Source organism: Canis lupus, chromosome 1, assembly GCF_011100685.1.
Source record: "Canis lupus familiaris isolate Mischka breed German Shepherd chromosome 1, alternate assembly UU_Cfam_GSD_1.0, whole genome shotgun sequence".
In the NCBI taxonomy this organism is placed as follows: Eukaryota; Metazoa; Chordata; class Mammalia; order Carnivora; family Canidae; genus Canis; species Canis lupus.
The window spans coordinates 100,620,716-100,647,018 of record NC_049222.1 but is presented as its reverse complement, the minus strand read 5'-3'; the positions used below and the strand labels follow the sequence as shown (position 1 = coordinate 100,647,018).

At 40.8% G+C, this 26,303-nt stretch overlaps 1 protein-coding gene across 2 annotated transcripts in view; it reads right to left on the bottom strand.

Moving 5' to 3' along the window:
* The window catches only part of ZNF606 (zinc finger protein 606), a 71,114-nt gene that overhangs the window by 31,137 nt on the left and 13,674 nt on the right, over positions 1–26,303 (bottom strand). For both annotated transcript variants that reach the window (XM_038527455.1, XM_038527456.1), the window contains exon 2: positions 17,109–17,162. The gene's annotated coding sequence lies outside the window, so the exon portion shown is untranslated. The remainder of the gene's footprint in view (positions 1–17,108; positions 17,163–26,303) is intronic.

Genomic DNA, 26,303 nt, shown 5'->3' with positions numbered 1-26,303 from the left:
ACTATTATTTATATTCCCCAAATGAATGAGAACATATAAAGTTTGTCCTTCTCCGATTGACTTACTTCACTCAGCATAATACCCTCCAGTTCCATCCACGTTGAAGCAAATGGTGGGTATTTGTCATTTCTAATGGCTGAGTAATATTCCATTGTATACATAAACCACATCTTCTTTATCCATTCATCTTTCGTTGGACACCGAGGCTCCTTCCACAGTTTGGCTATCGTGGCCATTGCTGCTATAAACATCGGGGTGCAGGTGTCCCGGCGTTTCATTGCATTTGTATCTTTGGGGTAAATCCCCAACAGTGCAATTGCTGGGTCGTAGGGCAGGTCTATTTTTAACTCTTTGAGGAACCTCCACACAGTTTTCCAGAGTGGCTGCACCAGTTCACATTCCCACCAACAGTGTAAGAGTGTTCCCTTTTCTCCGCATCCTCTCCAACATTTGTTGTTTCCTGCCTTGTTAATTTGCCCCATTCTCACTGGTGTGAGGTGGTATCTCATTGTGGTTTTGATTTGTATTTCCCTGATGGCAAGTGATGCAGAGCATTTTCTCATATGCATGTTGGCCATGTCTATGTCTTCCTCTGTGAGATTTCTGTTCATGTCTTTTGCCCATTTCATGATTGGATTGTTTTTTTTGCTGTTGAGTTTAATAAGTTCTTTATAGATCTTGGAAACTAGCCCTTTATCTGATATGTCATTTGCAAATATCTTCTCCCATTCTGTAGGTTGTCTTTGAGTTTTGTTGACTGTATCCTTTGCTGTGCAAAAGCTTCTTATCTTGATGAAGTCCCAATAGTTCATTTTTGCTTTTGTTTCTTTTGCCTTCGTGGATGTATCTTGCAAGAAGTTACTATGGCCGAGTTCAAAAAGGGTGTTGCCTGTGTTCTTCTCTAGGATTTTGATGGAATCTTGTCTCACATTTAGATCTTTCATCCATTTTGAGTTTATCTTTGTGTATGGTGAAAGAGAGTGATCTAGTTTCATTCTTCTGCATGTGGATGTCCAATTTTCCCAGCACCATTTATTGAAGAGACTGTCTTTCTTCCAATGGATAGTATTTCCTCCTTTATCGAATATTAGTTGACCATAAAGTTCAGGGTCCACTTCTGGATTCTCTATTCTGTTCCACTGATCTAAGTGTCTGTTTTTGTGCCAGTACCACACTGTCTTGATGACCACAGCTTTGTAGTACAACCTGAAATCTGGCATTGTGATGCCCCCAGATATGGTTTTCTTTTTTAAAATTCCCCTGGCTATTCGGGGTCTTTTCTGATTCCACACAAATCTTAAAATAATTTGTTCTAACTCTCTGAAGAAAGTCCATGGTATTTTGATAGGGATTGCATTAAACGTGTATATTGCCCTGGGTAACATTAACATTTTCACAATATTAATTCTGCCAATCCATGAGCATGGAATATTTTTCCATCTCTTTGTGTTTTCCTCAATTTCTTTCAGAAGTGTTCTATAGTTTTGAGGGTATAGATCCTTTACATCTTTGGTTAGGTTTATTCCTAGGTATCTTATGCTTTTGGGTGCAATTGTAAATGGGATTGACTCCTTAATTTCTCTTTCTTCAGTCTCATTGTTAGGGTATAGAAATGCCACTGATTTCTGGGCATTGATTTTGTATCCTGCCACGCTATCGAATTGCTGTATGAGTTCTAGCAATCTTGGGGTGGAGACTTTTGGGTTTTCTATGTAGAGTATCATGTCATCGGCGAAGAGGGAGAGTTTGACTTCTTCTTTGCCAATTTGAATGCCTTTAATGTCTTTTTGTTGTCTGATTGCTGAGGCTAGGACTTCCAGTACTATGTTGAACAGCAGTGGTGAGAGTGGACATCCCTGTCTTGTTCCTGATCTTAGGGGAAAGGCTCCCAGTGCTTCCCCATTGAGAATGATATTTGCTTTTCATAGATGGCTTTTAAGATGTTGAGGAATGTTCCCTCTATCCCTACACTCTGAAGAGTTTTGATCAGAAATGGATGCTGTATTTTGTCAAATGCTTTCTCTGCATCTAATGAGAGGATCATATGGTTCTTGGTTTTTCTCTTGCTGATATGATGAATCACATTGATTGTTTTACAGGTGTTGAACCAGCCTTGTGTCCCAGGGATAAATCCTACTTGGTCATGGTGAATAATTTTCTTAATGTACTATTGGATCCTATTGGCCAGTATCTTGTTGAGAATTTTTGCATCCATGTTCATCAGGGATATTGGTCTGTAATTCTCCTTTTTGGTGGGGTCTTTGTCTGGTTTTGGAATTAAGGTGATGCTGGCCTCATAGAACGAATTTGGAAGTACTCCATCTCTTTCTATCTTTCCAAACAGCTTTAGGAGTATAGGTATGGTTTCTTCTTTAAACGTTTGATAAAATTCCCCTGGGAAGCCATCTGGCCCTGGACTCTTGTGTCTTGGGAGGTTTTTGATGACTGCTTCAATTTCCTCCCTGGTTATTGGCCTGTTAAGGTTTTCTATTTCTTCCTGTTCCAGTTTTGGTAGTTTGTGGCTTTCCAGGAATGCGTCCATTTCTCCTAGATTGCCTAATTTATTGGCGTATAGCTGTTCATAATATGTTTTTAAAATCGTTTGTATTTCCTTGGTGTTGGTAGTGATCTCTCCTTTCTCATTCATGATTTTATTAATTTGAGTCTTCTCTCTCTTCTTTTTAATAAGGCTGGCTAATGGTTTATCTGTCTTATTAATTCTTTCAAAGAACCAACTCCTGGTTCTGTTGATCTGTTCCACAGTTCTTCTGGTCTCGATTTCGTTGAGTTCTGCTCGAATCTTTATTAACTCCCTTCTTCTCTTGGGTGTAGGATCTATTTGCTGTTTTTTCTCTAGCTCCTTTATGTGTAAGGTTAGCTTTTGTATTTGAGTTCTTTCCAGTTTTTGAATGGATGCTTGTATTGCGATGTATTTCCCCCTTAGGACTGCTTTTGCTGCATCCCAAAGATTTTGGATGGTTGTATTTTCATTCTCATTAGTTTCCATGAATCTTTTTAATTCTTCCTGGTTGACCCTTTCATCTTTTAGCAGGATGGTCCTTAACCTCCACGTGTTTGAGGTCCTTCCAAACTTCTTGTTGTGATTTAGTTCTAATTTCAAGGCATTATGGTCTGAGAATATGCAGGGGACGATCCCAATCTTTTGGTATCGGTTCAGACCCGATTTGTGACCCAATATGTGGTCTATTCTGGAGAAAGTTCCTTGTGCACTTGAGAAGAATGTGTATTCAGTTGAGTTTGGATGTAAAGTTCTGTAGATATCTGTGAAATCCATCTGGTCCAGTGTATCATTTAAAGCTCTCATTTCTTTGGAGATGTTGTGCTTAGAAGACCTATCAAGTATAGAAAGAGCTAGATTGAAGTCACCAAGTATAAGTGTATTATTATCTAAGTATTTCTTCACTTTGGTTAATAATTGATTTATATATTTGGCAGCTTGCACATTCGGGGCATATATATTGAGGATTGTTAAGTCCTCTTGTTGAATAGATCCTTTAAGTATGATATAGTGTCCCTCTTCATCTCTCACTACAGTCTTCGGGGTAAATTTTAGTTTATCTGATATAAGGATGGCTACCCCTGCTTTCTTTTGAGGACCATTCGAATGGTAAATGGTTCTCCAACCTTTTATTTTCAGGCTGTAGGTGTCCTTCTGTCTAAAATGAGTCTCTTGTAGACAGCAAATAGATGGGTCCTGCTTTTTTATCCAGTCTGAAACCCTGCGCCTTTTGATGGGGTCATTAAGCCCATTCACATTCAGAGTTACTATTGAGAGATATGAGTTTAGTGTCATCATGATATCTATTCAGTCCTTGTTTTTGTGGAATGTTCCACTGAACTTCTTCTTAAAGGGGAATTTTAAGAGTCCCCCTTAAAATTTCTTGCAGAGCTGGTTTGGAGGTCACATATTCTTTTAGTTGCTGCCTGTCTTGGAAGCTCTTTATCTCTCCTTCCATTTTGAATGAGAGCCTTGCTGGATAAAGGATTCTTGGTTGCATGTTCTTCTCATTTAGGACCCTGAATATATCCTGCCAGCCCTTTCTGGCCTGCCAGGTCTCTGTGGAGAGGTCTGCTGTTACCCTAATACTCCTCCCCATAAAAGTCAGGGATTTCTTGTCTCTTGCTGCTTTAAGGATCTTCTCTTTATCTTTGGAATTTGCAAGCTTCACAATTAAATGTCGAGGTGTTGAACGGTTTTTATTGATTTTAGGGGGGGGATCTCTCTATTTCCTGGATCTGAATGCCTGTTTCCCTTCCCAGATTAGGAAAGTTTTCAGCTAGAATTTGTTCAAATACATATTCTGGCCCTCTGTCCCTTTCGGCGCCCTCGGGAACACCAATTAAATGTAAGTTTTTCTTCCTCAGGCTGTCGTTTATTTCTCTTAATCTATCTTTATGGTCTTTTAATTGTTTGTCTCTTTTTTCCTCAGTTTCCCTCTTTGCTATCAACTTGTCTTCTATGTCACTCACTCGTTCTTCCACCTCATTAACCCTCGTCGTTAGGACTTCTAGTTTGGATTGCATCTCATTCAATTGATTTTTAATTTCTGCCTGATTAGCTCTAAATTCTGCAGTCATGAAGTCTCTTGAGTCCTTTATGCTTTTTTCTAGAGCCACCAGTAGCTGTATAATAGTGCTTCTGAATTGGCTTTCTGACATTGAATTGTAATCCAGATTTTATAACTCTGTGGGAGAGAGGACTGTTTCTGATTCTTTCTTTTGAGGTGAGGTTTTCCTTCTAGTCATTTTGCTCAGTGCAGAGTGGCCAAAAGCAAGTTGTATTGGGAAAAGGAGAAAAAGAGAGGAGAGAAAGAAGGAAAGAAAAGAGAAAGAGAAAAAAAAGGAAGAAAAAAACAAAAAAAAAAAAAAAAGAAAAAGAGAAAGAAAAAGAAAGAAAGGAGAAAAAAGGGGGGTGGGGGAAGGAAACAAATCAAAAAGCAAAACAAAACAAAACAAAACAAAAAAGAACCACGGGGGAGTATCTTCTGATTCTGTGTACTTTAAGTCCCTTGGCTTCCCCTGGAAGTTGTCCATCTAGCTGGTCTTCTGGGGAGGGGCCTGTTGTGCTGATTTTCAGGTGTTAGCAGTTGCGGGAGCTGCTGTGCCCCTGCCTGGTGCAGGGCTCAGTGGGGGTTGTTTACCCCGTGAGGCCCCAGGAGCAACAGCCCTAGTGGCGGGGCCAGCTCTGGAAACCTGGATTCAGCTCCGGCAGGAACTCTGGAGTTCTCCGTCTGCAGGGCCTGGAGGCTCCGGGGCGGGCCGCTGATCTGCTCAGCTCGGGGCAGGAGGGACCTTGCTGTCCTGGGCCCTCTCGGCCTCTGCCTGTCCCGGGGGAGGCCGGATCCTGGGCTGTGTCCCGGCGCCCTGTGCTCCGGGGCCTGCGCTATTGGATTCGCGCTCCCGGCCGCGTAGCCCCTCCGTAGAGCCGCCGCCCGAGCCCCACGAGCTGCTCCTGGAACCGCGCAGCCCCCTCCGCACGGAGCCTCTTCCTCTGCCCGAGCCCCTCCGAGCTGCTCCCGGGGCCGCGTAGCCCCCTCCGCGGAGCCACCGCCCGAGCCCCTCCGAGCTGCTCCGGGTCCCGCCAGGTCCCGCCGTGCGCGCTGCAGCCCTTAGGGAGCTCGGCGCACTCTCCTGGGCGCGCAGTTGCTCTGTTACTGTTCCCGGGAGCCCGAGGGCATCCTCGCCCTTCTGGGTCCTGCTCCAACTCCCTGGGAGCCCCTTTCCACCCGGGAAGGTTGGTGCAGCTCCTGCTTCTCCGGGACGGGGCTCTCCTGTCCTGGGGACACTCGCCCCGGCCTCAGCCCGGCTCCTCGCGGGGCTCCTCCCCCTTGGAGGCCTTTGTTTCTTTATTTCTTTTTCCCCGTCTTCCTACCTTGATAGAAGCGCGAACTCTTCTCACTGTAGCATTCCAGGTGTTCTCTCTTTAATTCTCAGGCCGAATTCATAGATTTTCAGGATAATTTGAAGGTTTTCTAGGTAATTTGGTGGAGACCGGTGATTTGGAGACCCTACTCTTCCGCCGTCTTGCCCCTCCTCCTCTATTTTTTTAAGATTTTTAAATTTAATCATGAGAGACACACAGAGAAAGAGACATAGGCAGAAGGAGAAGCTGGGGAGCCCGATGTGAGACTCCATCACAGGTCCCCGGGATCATGACTTGAGCCAAAAGTAGATGCTCAACCCTTAGCCACCTAGGCGTCCCAGATGTTAGTATTTTAAAGGTAGAGGCAACAGAAGGTTCAAGGTTTTGTTTCATGAGCTGCAGTCCATCCTGTAATACCCAGAGCAAGGCAGAGCTGTTCACCAAGGGCCTTGTTGGGTAGGGAATGGGTTACAGGTATGTGAGAATACTGCTTCCTCTGACCCAAGCCCTCTCCCACTCCATTTACCTTAGTGTGCTGTGTGACACTCTGTTCTGTCCATGCTATAAGGAGGCAAAGACTGGGCTGCACAGCCATCTTGGATGCATGCCCCTACCATGGGGGTCTGAGCTATTTCTTAGCTGCCACAGGTTTCTGAATGGGTAGAGATGAGGGCATTAGGAGAATCTAGGTTCTCCTAGGAGTATGCCTTTCCTCAGAGATGCCTAAAGAGTGGTCACCCCATGCCACCTGAAGGTCTCCGGCTGTTTCCATTTTCTCACAGCCAGATGTTGAGAATGAAAGGTAAAGGAAAGGGAGTCCAGGGCACATTTCTTGGAACAAATAAGACCTTTAATCTGAGTCATAGGGTCACCAATAGTAAAATAACTACTACAGGGACGCCTAGGTGGCTCAGTGGTTGGGTGCCTGCCTTCAGCTCAGGTCATAATCCTGGGATCTGGGATTGAATCCCACATCAGGCTCCCTGTGAGGAGCCTGCTTCTTCTGCCTGTGTCTCTGCCTCTCTCTCAGTCTGTGTCTCTTGTGAATAAATAAATCTTAAAAAAAAATTAGTACAAATAAGTTGGATTTGAAGTTATCTATACACTCAAATACTAGTATTAACTCATTTTCACCAGCTAGGAGCCCAGGAGTCATTAAAGATCAATATTCTATGGGATCCTGGGTCCTCTGCATGGAAGTCAACATGCCTGTCCACTGTCGGTGGCCATGCAGAAGCTTCCCCTTCCACAGCTCTTCCTTGCTGTCTTTGTCACCAGCTCAGCATTCAGCCTGTGATTTTTTTTTGTCCCAGAGATTTAATTTTAGAGGTCTGCTCATTTTTCTTTTAAGAAAAATATGTAAAGGGATGCCTGGGTGGCTCAGTGGTTGGGTGCCTGCCTTTGGTTCAGGTTGTGATCCCGGGATCCGGGATCGAGTCCCACATCGGGCTCCCTGCAAGGAGCCTGCTTCTCCCTCTGCCTGGGTCTCTGCCTCTCTCTCTGTGTCTCTAATGAATAAATAAATAAGATCTTAAAAAAGAAAAAAATGTAAAACATAATAGAGTTGTAAGGAATTTAGTGAAACCCTGTGAAAGTATTCCAAAGCTCAAGGGGAAAGAAAGAACATTATCTCTGTGGCTGAACCCCCTGTGTTTCTCCCTTCAACAGAAACGGCCTTTCAGAGACAGCCACTATACTGAATGAGATGTGGAATCCTCTGTTTCTATAGGTGTATCCCAGAGCAATACACAACATTTACTTCACATGTTTTGCAGTCATATAAATGTATCAATATAAGATTTTATCTGCAACTTGCATTATTTTGCTGCATATATTTGTCATTGCAAGATTTATCATTTTTTAAAAAGATTTATTTGACAGCACAAGCAGGCAGAGCAGCAGACAGAGGCAGAGGGAAAAGCAGGCTCCCCACTGATCAGGAAGCATACTGCAGGGCTTGATCCAGGACCCTGGGATCATGACCTGAGCCAAAGGGAGACAGTTAGATCTAGGCGCCCCTAGATTTACTGATAATGTGAAGCTTTATATCATTTATTTTCACTGCTGTCTAGTTTCTTGCTAAATGAGTATACCACAACTTGTTTATCCCATCTACTTTTGTTGGCCACTTAGTTCTTTCAGCAGATATTCATTAAAGAATCTACTATGCAGGGCGGGTGTCTGGGTGGCTCAGTACGTTAAGCATCTGACTCTTGATTTCAGCTCAGGTCATTGATCTCTTAGGCCTGTGAGACTGAGCCCCGTATCAGGCTCCAGGCTTAGCAGGGAGTCTGCTTGAGATTCTATCTTTCTCTCCCACCACTCACTCATGTTCTCTGTCTCTTATAAGTAAATCTTTAAAAAAAAAATAAAGAACCTACCATGCATGGAATGGGGAATAAAGTAGTGAATAAAAATCACAAAACCACTGCCCTCATGGAGCTCACATTCTAGAGGAGAATGCAAATAGAAAAATAAGTAAAATATCTAATACATCAGATGGGGATAACAGCTAAAGGCCAAATAGGGAGAAGAGGCAAAGAATGCTGGAGGAAGTGGCTGTGATTTTAAGTTGGAGCCTCAAGGAAAGCCCACTAAGAAGGTAATATGCAAAGCAAAGACAGAAGAGGCAGGGAGAAGGCCAGCTGTGCAGGTATCTGGGGGAAGAGCATTGTAAGCAAAATGCTTCCAGTCACTATAGATGATGTTGCTATGAACATTCACATAGGTCTTATGGACAGACACAGGGTGGCTCTGGGGTTAGCCCTCAGCGGTACTGACAGGCTATAGCTCATGAATACTCATGTCCAAAACTGATATGTCTCCTTGTTTCCAAAAAGATTGCACCTTTTCTTTTCTTTTTTTTTTTCTAAAGATTTTATTTATTCACGAGAGAGAGAAAGAGAGGCAGAGACACAGGCAGAGGGAGAGGCAAGCTCCATGCAGGGAGCCTGACGTGGAACTCGATCCCAGGACTGGATCCTGGGACCCCAGGATCATGCCCTGGGCCAAATGCAGGTGCTAAACTGCTGAGCCACCCAGGGATCCCCAGGATTGCACTTTTTCATATGCCCCTCAGTAACAGGAGTCCCACTTGCTCCACATCCTCAGCAATGCTTGGCAGTGTCAGCTTTTTTATTTTAAATTTTTTGCCAAATTCATGAGTAAAAAATGGTATTTCATTGTGAAATGTTTGCCCCTCTCTTTTTTGTGAGATTCAGCATTTTTTCAGTGTTGCTATTTATGTGTTCTCTTCTTTTTTTTAAGATTTTTTTTATTTATGATAGTCACACAGAGAGAGAGAGAGAAAGAGAGGCAGAGACACAGGCAGAGGGAGAAGCAGGCTCCATGCACCGGGAGCCCGACGTGGGATTCGATTCCGGGTCTCCAGGATGGAGCCCTGGGCCAAAGGCAGGCGCTAAACCGCTGCGCCACCCAGGGATCCCCTATGTGTTCTCTTCTTGAGTTAACTTCTCACTTCATGCACTTTTCTCCCAGGTTGCATTTTTCTTATTGGTTTGTAGAAGTTCTTTACGTAAATTTTAACATTAATCTTTTATTAGGAATAGGGCAGCTCGGGTGGCTCAGTGGTTTAGCGCCGCCTGCAGCCCGGGGCCTGATCCTGGAGACCCGGGATGGAGTCCCACATGGGGCTCCCTGCATGGAGCCTGCTTCTCCCTCCGCCTGTGTCTCTGCCTCTCTCTCTGTCTTTCATGAATAAATAAATAAAATATTTTAAAAATATATTTTATTAGGAAAATATCCTAAGTTGTGGTTTACCTTTACTTTGTTTATGGTGTTTTTTGAAGCAAATGATTTTTTTTTTAATTGTCTTTTCTGGGGTGCTTGGATGGTTCAGTTTGTTGAGCATCTGGCTCTTGATTTCCAATCAGGTGGTGATTTTAGGGTTCTGGGATCCAGCCCCATGTCAGGCTCCACACACAGTGGGGAGTTGTCTTGAGATTTTCCCTCTCCTTCTGCCACACGGCCCACTCATGCTCATGCGCACTCTAATGAATTAAATTTTTTAATAAAATATCTTTTTCAATCTAGATTCCTTTTATTCCATTTTCTTGCCAATTGCCTTGGCCAGAACCTTCATTACAATGTTGACTAGAAGTGGTGAGCTCAGATAGCTTGCCTTGTTCTAATCTTAGGGGTTAAACATTCAGTGTTTTACCTCTAAGTATGATATCATCTGTGGATGAAGCTGTCCTTTGCTAGGCTGAGGACATTGCCTTCTATTCTAAGTTTGGGGAGAGTTGTTTATTTATTTTTAAGATTTTATTTATTTATTCATGAGAGACGCAGAGAGAGAGAGGCAGAGAGAGAAGCACGATCCATGCAGAGAGCCCGATGTGGGACTCGATTCCGGGTCTCCAGGATCATACCCTGGGCTGAAGGCAGCACTAAACCACTGAGCCACCCGGGCTGCTCTGTTTGTTTGTTTTTAAATCAGGAATGATTGTTGGATTTTGTCAATTTTTTCTGCATGTACTGAGATAACAATATACTTTTTCTTTTTTTAGCTTGTTAATGCAGTGAAGTACATTTATTGATTTTGGTTAAACCAACCCTGCATTTTTTAGATTAACTCCACTTACTCATGACTTTTAAAATTTCTATTATTTTATTATTATATTATTGGATTCAGTTTGCTAAAATTTTGTTTATAAAATATAAACTTATGCCCATAAAAACAAAACACATTGATAAGTATGTTCATAGCACCTTTATTCATAGTAACCAAAAACTGGGAACATCAATCTCAGAATGGAATAAATTGTGTTATATTCATACAATGGAATAAATACTACCCAGCAACAGAAAAGAACAGTAAAGATCCATGTAATTCCAGAGATAAGTCTCAAAATTTTTTTGCTTAGGGAATGCGGCAGTCACAAAAATGCAAGGAATATATGACTATAATCTCACCAGGGTAAATTCTAGTATTGGCAAAAATAATCCATGCTGATAGAAATCGCTGTTTGCTTTGGGGTTTATAGGAAAGAAATGTCTGGTAACAGACAAGAAAGAACTTTCTGAGGTAATGGAAATGTTCTGTTTCTTAATATGTGTTCACCAAAAATGATTCAATGGTGTACCTAGGAGAAGAGCGTTTCACTGTTCTGGGGTACTCAGCAAAATTCTAGGCTAAGGGGATTTTTTTTCTTTTTTCTTTTTCTTTTTTTTCTTACATATTTTGCTTATTTTAGAGACAGAGAGCATGGGTGGGGGGAGGGGCAGAGGTAGACGGAGAGAATCACAAGAAGACTCTGCACCAAGCATGGAGCCCGATGTGGGGCTCGACCCCATGACCCCAAGATCATGATCTGAGCTGAAATCAAGAGTCGCTCAACTGACTGACCCACCCAGGCGCCCCTAGGCTAAGGGGATTCTCAAGAAAAGTAATTAGCAGAAAATTACTCTTAGGGTTTTTCTAGCCCCAAACCTGGGTCTCTGTCCCACCAGCCCCCTGTCATCAAAGGCTCTGATGCTCTCCTCATTTGTGGAGGGGCTCCATCAATGCCCAGCTGCTTTGATGCCCACCTACACCCAGTCCAAGTATTTGTCCCCAGCATGGTACTGGGCTCACCTGTAAAAGGTTTACCTCCCTTTAGAATTCATCAAATTTTCCTTGTTTCCACCTCTCTTCAATAGCTTACCACAGAAGAATATGAAGGTAGATATCGATGAACATCACATATAGGGATTAAGGATCAATAGCTTACTGGAATGGAAATTTTATTCAGAGTTGGTTAAGTTACATTATAGATTTTGAAGTTTCTTTAAAGGCTTTACTTTTTCCTTGCTTGCTTGGGTTTGAATTCACATTTGCTGCATCCTGGTTTTGTCAGTTGTGTTTATATCCTGAACATCTGTAGATGGAGACATTTTTACTTCTCACAAATGAGGGGACACATCAACCCATCATACTCACATCTCTGGCTTGGAAAGACACTCTTGGTCCACCAGAGTCCCCAGATGAGGCATTTGCCTTCTGGCACAGCTACAAAGGCCCATACTGTTGGCTTTGAAGAAGCAAGTGTGTTTCCTTGTGGACACTTTTTTTAAGCTTTTAATCTCTCTGTATTTCTCATATACATACATGGTTCCTCTATCTTAGGTCAACTTCCCTAACAGCACTGATCGTATCTCTCTGGCTACACACACATGAATGATCTGTGTTCTATTTCCTACCTAGTAACATGGGATAATGAAAATCTTGGATTTCATGATTTTAATATTATTCCTGGATGAAAGTAATGTTCTTTTATTTTTTATTTTTTTAAGATTTTATTTATTCATGAGAAACACACAAAGAGAGAGGCAGAGACATAGGCAGAGGGAGAAGCAGGCTTCATGTAGGGAGCCTGGTGTGGGACCTGATCCCAGGACTCCAGGATCATGCCCTTGGCCGAAAGCAGGCACTAAACCACTGAGCCACCAACGCGTCCCAGTAATGTTCTTTTAAATTCCAGTTACATTTACTTTAAACAAATTAAAACCACTTAGGAAAAGGCAAAAAGTAAATATTGCTTATGATCCCACCACCCACAGATAACAAATTATTAATATGTGGATGACATTTTTCCAGAGATCCCTTGGGAAAGATTTATAATTTCACAGAGTTGGGATCATCCATGTTGTTATGAAGCTAATTTTGTCTCCCAATAATATGCCATTTAATTTTTGCACCATAATGATGTAAACTTTCTGGTATTGGGGAGCATTTAGTATTTTGCTGTTATAAACCCTGCTATAACAAAGGTCCTGCCCATATTTTTATAGCTGGGCAGTTATTTCCATGGATAAACTGCAAAGGTGAGATTGCTGAATCAACTCCTGAACATACTTTACATTTGGACATTTCCAACCTAACTGCCCTACAAAGAGAGTACACACATGTAACCATTTGTGCATGCTGAATAATAGAATGAATTTCCTAATACTTTTTTAGTTTTCAGGGTTTTTTTTTTAAAGTAAACTCTACCCTCAACATGGAGCTTGAACTTGTGATCCCAAAATCAAGAGTCCCATGCTCTACTGACTGAGCCAGGATGACACCCCTATTTCATACTAATTTTTAAAGATTTTATGTATTTATTAGAGAGAGAGAGAGAACACAAGCGGGGGGGGGGGGGCAGAGGGAGAGAGAATCTCAAGTAGACTCTGCACTGAGCATGGAGCACAACATGGGACTTGATCTCACAACCCTGAGATCATGACCTGAACCAAAATCAAGAATCAGACACTTAACCATTTGAGCTATCCAAGCACCCCTTGTACTATTTTTTCTTATATCCAACAAGGATTTAAAAATATATCTTTTTAAATCGCTGTCAATCTTTACCTGCCAATTAGCCTCTCCAGACTGTACTTTCTGCATCTATAAAATGGAACTAATAGAAGAACTTGCCTCACCAGGATCTTTGTATTAAATGAGGTAATGGAGACTACATGCTTGGGATACTGCCTACCTCATAACAGCTGTTCAAATATTTATATCATTTTATTTGCATTTCTTTGATGACTGATGAACTCATGTACTTTTTAAATGTATTTATTATTCATTTGTACTCCTTTTGTGAATTTACTGTTAATACATAAGGACTAGTGAGCAACCCTGCCTTGATCCTTCCTGAATGGAAAGGAGATGGCTCTACATCTGGGGTTGGCAAGGCTTTTCTAGTAGATATTTTGCCTTTTCAGGCTATGCAATCTCTTTCACAACTATTCAACTCCACCTTAGTGTGTTAAGGCAGCCATAGACAACATGGAAATAAGTGGGTGTGGCTATGTTCCAATAAGACTATTTACAGAAATATATAGGCCAGATTTGGCCTGTGGGCCATAGTTTGCCAACCTCAGTGCTGGTATCACCATTTAAGCCCTATTTCACATGACAAAAGTATTTTTTTTCCTGTTACTAGGGTTTTTTCCTTAATCTTTAAATACCAAAAATTTTTAAAGATTTTATTAATTCATGAGAGGCAGAGACATAGGCAGAGGGAGAATCAGGTCGTCTGGGAGCATGACCTTAGCCAAAGGCAGACACTCAACTGCTGAGCCACTCAGGCGCCCTAAATATCAAATTTTATGAACTTTTCTCATTAATCATGGAGATGTTGTCCATTTCTCCATTGCTTGATTAAAATGAGGTACTATGGTTATTTCCTAATACTCAGTACTTTGATTCCTGGAGTGAATGTTCCTAAATTCAAATGTACTAGCTGTACTATCTTTACTAGCAGGATCTGATCTAGAAATTTTGCATTAATAGTCCCGAGAGATATTGAGGCCAATAATTGTTATAATTGTTCTTTCTTTGAGTTTTGACAAACTAGTATCACAAGAGGTAAATATTCAGCTTTCTACATGTTCTGGAACAGCTGTGTATCAGTGCAGAGCCAGTCACAGGACTCAAACTCACAACCCTGAGATCACAACTCAAGCCAAAACCAAGAGTTGGATGCTTTAACAAACTGTGCCACCTAGGCACCCCTCTCTTCTTTGTCTTTTTATTTACTGTAAAATTATAGCAGTTTTTTTTTAAAGACTTATTTATTTGAGAGAGAGAGAGTGCATGAGCAGAGGGAGGAGTAAAGGGAGAGGGAAAATCTCGTGGGGCCCAACACAGTGCTCAATTTCATGACCCAGAGATCCTGATCTGAGCGGAAACCAAGAGTTGGATACTCAACCCACAAAACCACCCAGGCACCCCATAAAATTGTAGCAGTTTTGACCATAAAAAGAAAGCCACACAATATCCTAAGACTTATTGATTTGCTATGTCCATTTGTTTTTATCTAAGCCTTTGTCCAAATGTACATATAGGGCAACATAGTCACAACAGTACAGCACATTTCACTACAGTTGACCTCTGAACAATGTGGGGCTTGGGAGTGATAACGCCCTACACAGCTGGAAATCTGCATATAACTCAGACTCCCCAAAAACTTTACTAATAACCTCCTGTTGACTGGAAATCTTACTGATAATATAAACAATCAGTTGATTAACATGTATTTTGTATGTCATATATATTATATACTGTATTTTTACAATAAAGGAGGATAGAAAAAAGGAAATCATAAGGAAGAAAAACACAATTACAATACTGTACACTAGAGATTCCTGGGTGGCTCAGTGGTTGGGCACTTGCCTTTGGCTCGGGGCATGATCCCCGGGGTCCAGAATCGAGTGCCACATCGGGCTCCTTGTGCAGAGCCTGCTTCTCCCTCTGCCTGTGTCTGTCTCTCTTTCTGTGTCTTTCATGAATAAATAAAATCATTTTTAAAATATTGTACTTTATTTATTGAAAAAAAATCCACATAATAAGTGGATTTGCACAGTTCAAAACTGTTGTTCAAGAGTCAACTGCATTATAGGCATTTTCCATGTTTCTACACAGTGTTCATAATTATAGTTCATAATGAATTCCTGAAGCAGCCCAATTTTCTAGCATTGGGGGAACAATGAAGCAAATAATGCTACTCTGGCTCTTTGGAATAGTAGAGGAGTCATTCAGTTAAATATCATCCACCTATTTTGACTTCTGAGTAACAGCCCATCCCACACTGGGTAATCACATTAATTAGTACTAGTGAAGAGAGTTTTGTGTTTTTTTGTTTGTTTTTGTTTGTTTGTTTTTTGTTTGTGTGTGTGTGTGTCTGTGTGTGTGAAGAGAGTTTTGACCTCACTAATTTGAAAATTTGTCCTAGGGGGCACCTGGGTAGCTCAATGGTTGAGCATCTGCCTTTGGCTTAGGGCATGATCCCAGAGTTCCAGGATCATGTCCCACACTGGACTCCCCAAAAGGGAGCCTGCTTCTCCCTCTGCCTATGTCTCTGCCTCTCTCTCTGTGTATCTCATGAATAAAAAAATAAAATCTTTTTAAAAAATTGTCCTAGGTATCAAATGCAACACAGGTTCAACCCTTCTCTGGGAATGGGTCAAAAAAACCCACAAAATTTAAATGTATGTGAATAGTTTTTATATATTAAAATGAAATATGTAGTTTTTTCCCCTTTGGTATGAGTTCTTTGGTGCCCAATAAAATTAGAACCTTAATTGAACTTTCCCACACTGATGACATATATACGGTTTTTCTCTAATATGCATTCTCTTATGTTGAGTGAAGGACAAGTGAAAACTGAAGGTTTTCCTGCATTCATTACATTTATATGACTTCTCACCAGTATGGATTCTCTTGTGAACTGTAAGGTGAGAACTGTGACCAAAGGCTTTTCCACATTCATCACATTTGTATGGTTTTTCTCCAGTGTGTGTCCTTTCATGTTGTGTATATGAGGAGTGGTCACTAAAGGCTTTCCCACATTCATTACATTTATAGAGTTTTTCCTCCAGTATGTGTTCTCTTATGCACGTGAAGATTAGAACTTCCATTGAAGGATTTTCCACATTCATCACATTTATAGGGTTTCTCTCTAGTATGAACTCTGTGGTGTACATTAAGGTGAGAATTTTGGCCAAAAGACTTCCCACATTTTTTACATTCTTAAGGTTTCTTGCCAGTGTGAGTTCTCTGGTGCAAAAGGAGGTGAAGGCTCTGCCAGAAAGACTTCCCACATTCATTACATTCATAGGCTTTCTTTCTATAGTGATTTCTCAGATGGTAAGAAAGAGATGAAAGTTTCTTAAAGGCTTTCCCACCTTCTCCTTAGTATGAGTTCTCATGACATTAGATAGGGGTGCGATAGAGGTAAAAAAAAATCTCCAATTTCATTGCATCCATAGCATTTCTCTCCTACATTAATTACCTCACATGTAGAAAGATATATACTCTGGTTGGTGTATTTACCATGCTCGTTCAAGTTAGACAGCTTTCCCAAGGCTTTTCCACATGGATTGCCTTTATAAAGTTTCTTCCCTACCAAGATTTCATGATGATTTTTTAAAAATAAAATTATGCTGTAAGCTTTGAACTGAGTCAACTAGATGGAAATATTCTTTGACAAGAAATCTCCGTGAAGAAACAAAGTCTAAATTGAAGCTGAATTTTCCCACAACTTTAGCATTTCCCCAATCTCCATCCTGGGTCACAACTTGCCCTTGTTTATGTTTCATTGGCCCCAAACTGCCACCATGCATCTTCTGCTTCTCTGACTCATCCCCAGATTCCCAGTCATCTGCTATGGTAGAACGCCAGTAATCATTCACTGTGGACCTTGTCAGTTTCATGCTGCTGGTAACTCCTTACCAGAAAAGGCCTCTGTGGGTGGCACCTCTTGGCTTTTAGGTCTCTCCTTCCACTCTAGAAGGAAATGAAGAAGAATTTGGGTTTGTGAAAGAAAACTCCTAGAGTGAGAATGTTTAGATAACAGCAACAGGATGTGCACAGAATGAGTGTATGTTTTAAAGTACCAACCTTTGGGGCAGCCCAGGTGGCTCAGTGGTTTAGCGCCACCTTCAGCCTGGGTCATTATCCTGGAGACCCAGGATCGAGTCGCATGTTGGGCTCCCTGCATGAAGCCTGTTTCTCCCTCTGCCTGTGTCTCTGCCTCTCTCTCAATCTCTCTCTCTGTCTCTCATGAATAAATAAATACAATCTTAAAAAAATAAAGTACCAACCTTTTAAAAGAAGAGATGGAACTTTGAGAAGCCACAAAAGGTACACACAGAACAAAAAAAACACACAGGAAGACTGACCAACAAAAATAGTGATCAGCAAAACAGGCAGAGGGAACAGGCTGTTCAGCAACACTTCCCCTTCTCATCAAGTGAGCTCTCAACTCCTGGGTCACTGTCTCTGAGAGACCCTTCCCAACCATCCAGCCTGCATGGTTCTTCATCGCTTTCCACTTCATTGTCCTGTTTCATTTTCCTCTTACCATTGTTTAGCAGTAATCAACATCACCTTGTCCTCTCTGTCCTTTATTGTCTGCCCCTCCCCAGGCCCATGTAGTAGAGGCTTTAGGCTCCACGGTGCCGGAAACTTTGTCCTGGTCACACTGTGTCTCTAGTGCCCAAAATGTACACAGACAACAAAAGGACTCTGCAAGCAGATGGATAAATAAAAAGTGATCAGCACACCAGGGACAGAGGATGCACTTGGAGCACCAGGGGTGCATGGGACATGTCTGTGAGGTGGACAGACAGGGTACTTGATCATGCTCCCAGCAGCCTGACTCCCATTTCTGACAATGGGAGGAGGCTATGGAATTGAATGTGAGGAGGGCTTTGCAAGGTCATGCAGAGCAGAGGAGTCTAGAAACCTACAGAGGAACCCAACGGTAAATGCATAAAAGGCTAACACCTGATGAAGAACAGTTGCTACGGTGCTGAGCAGAGGTTTCAGAAGTGACCCAGTGTTGGGAGGCATTAGCTCTGACCCAGTAAGCACCTGAAAAATTCAGGTGAGACTCTGCAAAGCTGTACATTTGGAGGAAACACCATGCCACAAGGATAAGAACAACATCCAAAGACTAAAGCAAAACCAAAGTGACATTACCTTAATAAATCCTAAAACCAAGCCTCGTCAAGATTACGGTGATTTGTAGTAATTTAACTGCCTACCAGAAAAAAAAAAACTCATACTCTTGATAGAAGAGAACAATCCATGTCTCTCCAATGCATCGTTTGCAGTATCTAGTATACAAAAATTGACTAGACATGTAAAGAATCAGGAAAATGACTCATAATCAAGAAAAAAGTCAATGAAATTAGATACACCAAGCATTAGAAGTAGCAGGAAAAGATTTAAAAATAACTATGATAGATCCTTCTCTTCAACTTGGTGGCTGAGCAGCAAATGCAGAGATGCAGATCTTTGTGGAGATCCTTACAAGCAAGAGCATCATCCTCAAGGTCAAGCCCAGTGATGCCATCGAGAATGTCAAAGCCAAGACAACAAGAGCAACACATCTGACCAGCAATGTGTTTGTGGGGGCAAATGGCCAGAGGATAGCTGCACTCTCTCAGACCACAATATCCAGTAAGAGCACCTTGCTCTCCCTCTGCCAGCTTACCTAGAAATACAACTACAGCAAGTGTTGTGCTCTCTGCCAGACATGCAGCCACACCAACCACCTGCACCCCCAGAAGAAGGTCAATAAAGCCCCTCCATTAGATCTTCCTTGTCCCGCAAGGTGGCCTCCTGCCCAAGCCCCATGGCCCTGGGGCCTCAGTTAAGTTTCACTAATGCTGATTGGGGGGAAAAAAACCCAACCTAGTATAAACATAATGCAGAATTTCATGGAAATTTTGAAAAAAGAACCAAATGAAAATTTTCTGGAATTAAATAAAAATACAGTATCTGAAGTAAACCATAAATAAACTTAACAGAAGACTGGACAGAATAGAAGGAAGAATCTGTGAGTTCAAAGGCAGATAAATGGAATTTTCATGATACAAAGGGAGAGAAAAGAATTTAAAAACGGAACACCTGACAAACAGAATTGTATAGCTGGAGTTGAAGAGATATGAGCAGAGAGGTTATCTACACTGATCAAAGGCACCATCTTAGGTGTTTAGTATTCAAGGGCAACAATCTGTAGAGAATATCTTATGATTTTGACATCTCATATCAAACTTTTTAGCACTTCACTACATAACTTCAATGTTATAAATAAAGCTAGTAAAACCACCTAAATGACAGTCTCTCAGGGAAAGATATACATGGGACTAAATTCCCACTTTTAAAATGTTAACTTTGTACTGGGTACATATTAAAGACTTACCCCAAAGAAAGTGAAAGTTCCCAGGCAGTGTAGGTTTAAAGCACCATACCTGGGATGTAAGAACCAAACCATCAGTTCTCCTTTCATTTCATTCATCTCCTTCCTGTAAACTGCCTCTGCTCTCCAAAGAACAGTTGGTAACTTGTACCTGCCTTTCAGAGAGAACTGAAACACAAGCAGGAGCCCTCATCTGGGCCATTCTTTACATGTCTAGTCCAGGAGGAGCCAAGACTTTATTGGAAAGCTCCCTCTGGGTATAGCGTGTTTTTTTATTTTTTATTTATTTATTTTTAAAAGTATTTTATTTATTTATTCATGAGAGACAAAGAGAAAGAGAGGCGCAGAGACACAAGCAGAGGGAGAAGCAGGCTCCCTGCAGGGAGCCTGATGTGGGACTTGATCCAGGGAACTCCAGGGTCACACCCTGGGCTGAAGGTGGCGCTATACCATTGAGCCACCCAGACTGCCCCAGTGTGTTTTTTTTAAATGAATGGAAGTAATCAAAGATAGAAGGCTGTCTGTAGAAAGGAATTAAGAGTAACCCCAAAACTAATTGATTAGGAAAAAATACTGTACAAAATTAACAAAATTACTTTTAAATTCCTTTATTTTTTTATTTTTTTTTAAATTTTTTTTTTTTAATTTTTATTTATTTATGATAGTCACACAGAGAGAGAGAGAGAGAGGCAGAGACACAGGCAGAGGGAGAAGCAGGCTCCATGCACCGGGAGCCCGACATGGGATTCGATCCCGGGTCTCCAGGATCACGCCCTGGGCCAAAGGCAGGCGCTAAAACGCTGCGCCACCCAGGGATCCCTTAAATTCCTTTAAAAGGGTATTGATTGTATAAAACAAGAATAACAACAATGCATATGGGGTTTATATAATATATAGGAACAAAATATATAACAACAGGGAAAATTGTGATTATATCAATGTAAGTTGTTACATTGTACATGGAGTGGCATAATATTAATCCCAGGTAGTCTATGATAAATTAAAGTCTATGATGTGTATTTTGGGGTGCCTGGGTGGCTCAGTCAATTAAGCATCTGACTTGATTTCGGCTTAGGTCATGATCTCAAGGTCATGAAATTGAGCCCCACAGTGAGCTCCCCACTCAGTGATGAGTCTGCTTGTCTTCCTCTTCCTCTCCCTCAGCCTCTCCCCCTCCTTGTGCACTCTCTCTAGAATAAGTAAAATAAACCTTAAAAAAAAAGATGTATATTTTAACCATAGGGCAGTAGTAACACTTAAGGTTATACAACATTACAAATACATAATGCTAAAAAGGGGGGTGAGGAAAGGGAGACAAAATGGAATAATAAATGATACCCAATTAATCCAAAAGAAGGTTAAAAAGGAAAACAAAAGGACAAAGACCAGATGAGACAAACACAAGAACAAGGTGGTAGACATAAACCCAATGATATCAGTAATTATACACTAAATACAGATTTACTAAATGGTCTTAAAGAATAAGCTTGCTGAAGTGGGTTACAAACAAAACCAAATTAAATGCTACTTATAAGAGACCCACTTTAACATTTCAACAAATAAGTTGAAAGTAAAAGTACAGAAAAAGACATATAAAGCTGTACACTGACTAGTGTAAGAAAGCCTTTTGGCTATATTAAAATCAAAACAGGTTTCAAGAGAAGAGGTGTTACCATAAGGAAATAAGGACATTTCACAGTGATAAGATGGTAGGTTCAACAGGAACACATCAGTCTAACATGCATTAAACTCAATAACACAGCTTCAAAATACATGATGTAAAAATTGATTATAAAATATATAGGTAGGGGATCCCTGGGTGGCTCAGCAGTTTAGCGCCTGCCTCTGGCCCAGGGCATGATCCTGGAGTCCCGGGATCAGTCCCACGTCAGGCTCCCAGCATGGAGCCTGCTTCTCCCTCTGCCTGTGTCTCTGCCTCTCTCTCTCTCTCTATGTCTATCATAAATAATAAATAAATCTTAAAAAAAGAAATAATAAAATATATAGGTATAGAAACTTTGTCAGTGGCAGTATCGTAGCCGATAAAGTTTATACAAGGCATGATTATTGGTCATTGAAAAAAATATATTATCTCCAGTCATAGTTGGAGATTTGGCACTCCTCTGTTAGTAGCTGAAAGAACAAGGAGACAAGACGATCCATAAGAACAAAGTATGTGCAGCACAATTAAGCAACATGACCTAACTGATCTTTCTCGAACACTACACCCAACAGTAGAATACACATTCACCAAAACAGACCATATGCTGTATTGTGAAAACATTTCTCAATAAATTTAAAAGGACTGAGTTCATATAGAATATGTTCTTCAACTACAATGGAAATAATCTAGACATCAATAACAGAAATCCCCTCTTATTTGGAAACTGAACACTGTACTTCCCAAATCAAAGAAGAAATCACTTTTATAAGTTGCATTTTCATTATCATTCAGTTCAAGATATTTGGAAAACAAAAAGAATAATGAACTAAAAAATAACGAAAACACAACATGTGAAAATGTGCAGGATACAGTTAAAATAAGGCTTAAGGGAAAATGTATAGCTATAAATGCAAACATCAGAAAGGAAGAAAGCATTAAAATTAATGACCTATGCTTCTGCCCCCAAAAGCCAGAGAAAATGAAAGTAAATTAAACCAAGACAAAGGAAGGAAATAATAGCAGAAATCAATAAAACGGAGAAAAACAATTCAATCATGTCAATAGGTGCACAGAGCATTTGGTAACACCCATTCATGATAAAAACAACAACAACAAAAAAAAACTCAGCAAACCAGGAATAGAACTTTCTTAGTTTGATAAAGGGCATCAGATCACATTTAATGGTGAAATATTGAATGCTGGCCCTTAATATCAGGAGTAAGGCAGAAGTGTCTATTCCTATTACTTTTATTTAATATTGTAATGGATAATCTCTGGTGATAGATATCAGAAGAATGGTTGCCACACTGGGGGAGTCCTAAGTGGAAAAAGACATAAGGAAATATATGGGGATGGAAATATTCTATGTGTGGATTGTTGGAGTATGGGTCACACAAATACACATTTGAAAACGTTATTGAACTCTACTCTTAGGAACACAAGTCTCACTGTATGTTAATTATGCATCACTTAAAAAAAAATACTAAAGGTCCTGGCTGGTATATGAAAACTGAAAAGCATAAAGTCTGGAAACGAAGAAATAAAGCAATCTCTATTTGAAGAAAACATGACTGTGTAAAAAAACTAAAGACATTGACAAATTACTAGAACAGTTAAGTGATTTTAATAAGTTCACACAGGATACAGTGTCAGTTAAAGAATAAATTACATTTATATACACTAGCAACAAACAAATGGAAAATAAAATTAGAGGGCAGCCCGGGTGGCTCAGCGGTTTAGTGCCACCTTCAGCCCAGGGCCTGATCCTGGAGACGGGGATCCAGTCCCATGTCAGGCTCCCTGCATGGAGCCTCCTTCTCCCTCTGCCTGTGTCTCTGCCTCTCTCTCTCTGTGTCTCTCATGAATAAATAAATAAAATCTTAAAAAAAAAGAAAATGAAATTAGAAATAATACTTATAATAGCATCAAAAATGCCAAATTTCTAGGAATAAAATTAGTAAAAGGTGTGCATTATACTTGAAAAGTATAAAACATTGCTGAGAGAAGTACCTAAATAAATATATCATGATCACAAAATTAGAAGGCTTAATATGTTAAGGTATAAATTCTTCCCAAACTGAATTGACTTAAGGCATTACAAATCAAAATTCAGGTAGGAATTTTGTGAAGTTAAAAAGCTTGATAATTTCCAATTGACAAACTGACTCTAAAATTTTTATGAAAAGTGCCAAGGACCTGGAATAGCCAGAACAATTATAAACAATAAAGTTAAGGTAGCCTGGGGGGCTCAGTGGTTTAGCGCCGCCTTCAGCCCATTCAGCCCAAGGCCTGATCCTGGAGACCTGGGGTCAAGTCCTGCGTCAGGCTCCCTGTGTGGAGCCTGCTTCTCCCTCTGCCTGTGTCTCTGCCTCTCTCTCTCTCTCTGTGTGTGTGTGTGTGTGTTTCTCATGAATAAATAAATACAATCTTAAAAATAAATAAATAAACAAACAATAAAGTTAGAGGATGATGTTCATTACCTCATTTCAAGATTTACTGTTAAGTACAATAAGACATAAGATGCTAGCACAGAGTTGGAACAATGGATCAATGGAAGAGAAGAGAGCAAATAAAGAGACCCACACATATGCATTCGGTTGATTTTCAACAAAGGCAGAAGAGGAAAGTCTTTTCATTAAATGGTGTTAGAACTACATAATCACAAGAAAAAATGAGTGCCTTGTCTACCATCTACTGTTTACATAAAAATTAACTCAAGGTAGATCACAGGACTTTATGTAAAAGCAAAAACTATAAAAATACCAGAAGAAAACAGGACAGTATCTTTGTGATCTTGGCATATTCAAAGATTTCTTAGGATGTTAATGAAAATAAACAAATCTGGGATCCCTGGGTGGCTCAGCGGTTTGGCGCCTGCCTTTGGCCTGGGGCATGATCCTGGAGTCCTGGGATCGAGTCCCACGACCGGCTCCCGGCATGGAGCCTGCTTCTCCCTCTGCCTGTCTCTCTGCCTCTCTCTCTGTCAATCATGAATAAATAAATAAAATCTTTAAAAAAATAAAATAAAATAAAATAAACAAATCTAACAATAAGAAAAATTTAATAAAATCAGACCTTGTAATCTATCACCCAACAATTCCATTCCTAGATATTTACCCAAGAGAAATAAAAATACAAATCCTTGGGACGCCTGGGTGGTTCAGCGGTTGAGCGTCTGCCTTCAGCTCAGGGCATGATCCTGGGATCCGGGATCAAGTTCCGCCTCGGACTCCCTGCAAGGAACCTGTTTCTCCCTCTGCCTGTGTCTCTGCCTCTCTCTCTGTGTCTCTCATGAATAAATAAATAAATCTTAAAAAAAAAAAAAACAAAACCCACAAGTCCACTAAAAGCATTACACAAGAATGTTCACAGCAGCATTACTCATAATAGCCCAAAACTAGAGACCATCCAAATGTTCGTTATCAAGAGAATGGATAAATTGTAAATCATTAGAGGCGCCTGGGTGGCTCAGTGGTTAAGCGTCTGCCTTTGGCTCAGAGCGTGATCCCGGAGTCTTGGGATCAAGTCCCACATTAGGCTCCTCATGGGGAGCCTGCTTCTCCTTCTGCCTATGTGTTTGCCTCCCTCTTTGTGTCTCTCATGAATAAATAAAACCTTTTAAAAAACTAAATCTGCAGCCCCGGTGGCGCAGCGGTTTAGCGCCACCTGTAGCCAGGGGTGTGATCCTGGAGACCCGGGATCAAGTCCCACATCAGGCTCCCTGCATGGAGCCTGCTTCTCCCTCTGCCGTGTCTCTGCCTCTCTGCCTGCCTCTCTCTCTGCCTCTGAATAAATTAAAAAAAGAAAAGAAGAAAAAAAAAAAAGGGTCTCTTGGTAAGAGATCTCATAAAAAAATGTAAATCATCAAAAAATGAAATGGCCATAAATAGTAAAAAAAAGAATGAAATAATAATGCATGTAATACGGATGAACCTCAAAAATCTTATGGTAAGCCTTGCATAAAAGAAATAACGCATGATTCTCTTTATATGAAAAGGCAAAAATAACCTATGGAGGAAAAAAATCTCAACAGTGGTTGCCTTTCTTAAATGAAAGGAGTTAACAAAGGAACTTTGTGAGGTAATGAAAATGTTCTCAAGCTCCATTTGGGTGAAAATTACGTATGTACATACATTTATGAAAATTTTTCAATTGTATATTTAAATTTTGTACATTTAAAAAGTATCACCAGCAAAAAAAAAAATTAAAAATATAATGGTCTTCAAAGTAACAATAATAAGATGGAGGTCGACTTCTCTCTCTCTCTTTTTTAAAAGATTTTATTTATTTATTCATGAGAGAGAGAGAGAGAGAGGGAGAGAGAGAGAGAGGCAGAGACACAGGCAGAGGGAGAAGCAGGCTCCATGCAGGGAGCCTAATGCAGGCCTTGATCCTGGGACCCCAGGATCACGCCCTGGGCCGAAGGCAGGCATTAAACCGCTGAGCCACCCAGGGATCCCTGGAGGTTAACTTCTCAGCAAAAATCATGGAGTTCTGAAGACAACCACATGGTGTCTTTAAAGTACTGAGAAAAGGGTGCCTTGGTGTCTTAGTCAGTCAAGCATATGCCTTTGGCTCAGGTCATGATCCCAGGGTCCTGGGATTAAGCCCCACTTTGGGATCCTTGCTCAGCGGGGAGCCTGCTTCTTCCTCTCCCTCTGCCTGCCACTCACCCTGCTTGTGCTCTTTCTCTGTCAAATAAATACAATCTCAAATAAATAAAGTGCTGAGAAAAACAAAACAAAACACCTGACAACCTAAAATTCTCTGCTTACAGTATCTTTCCAAAATGAAGATGAAATAAAGGCATTTTTAGGCAAACACAAAATGAGGCCATTTTGCCACGCAAAATGGCAGGAATCTTGGAAGAGCCCTCTGTCCCTCATCCATTGCTCCATTCCGAGTTCTAGGTGGGCAGCAATATCTGGTTTGGGGTTCCAAGTTCCTGTCCAAATGAATGATCAAGCTGTGATGCTGTTTGTTTGTTTTTTTTTTCCCCATGATTTTTGCAACAATATTTTCTTTCTTTATTTTTAAGTAAGCTCTGTGCCCAACA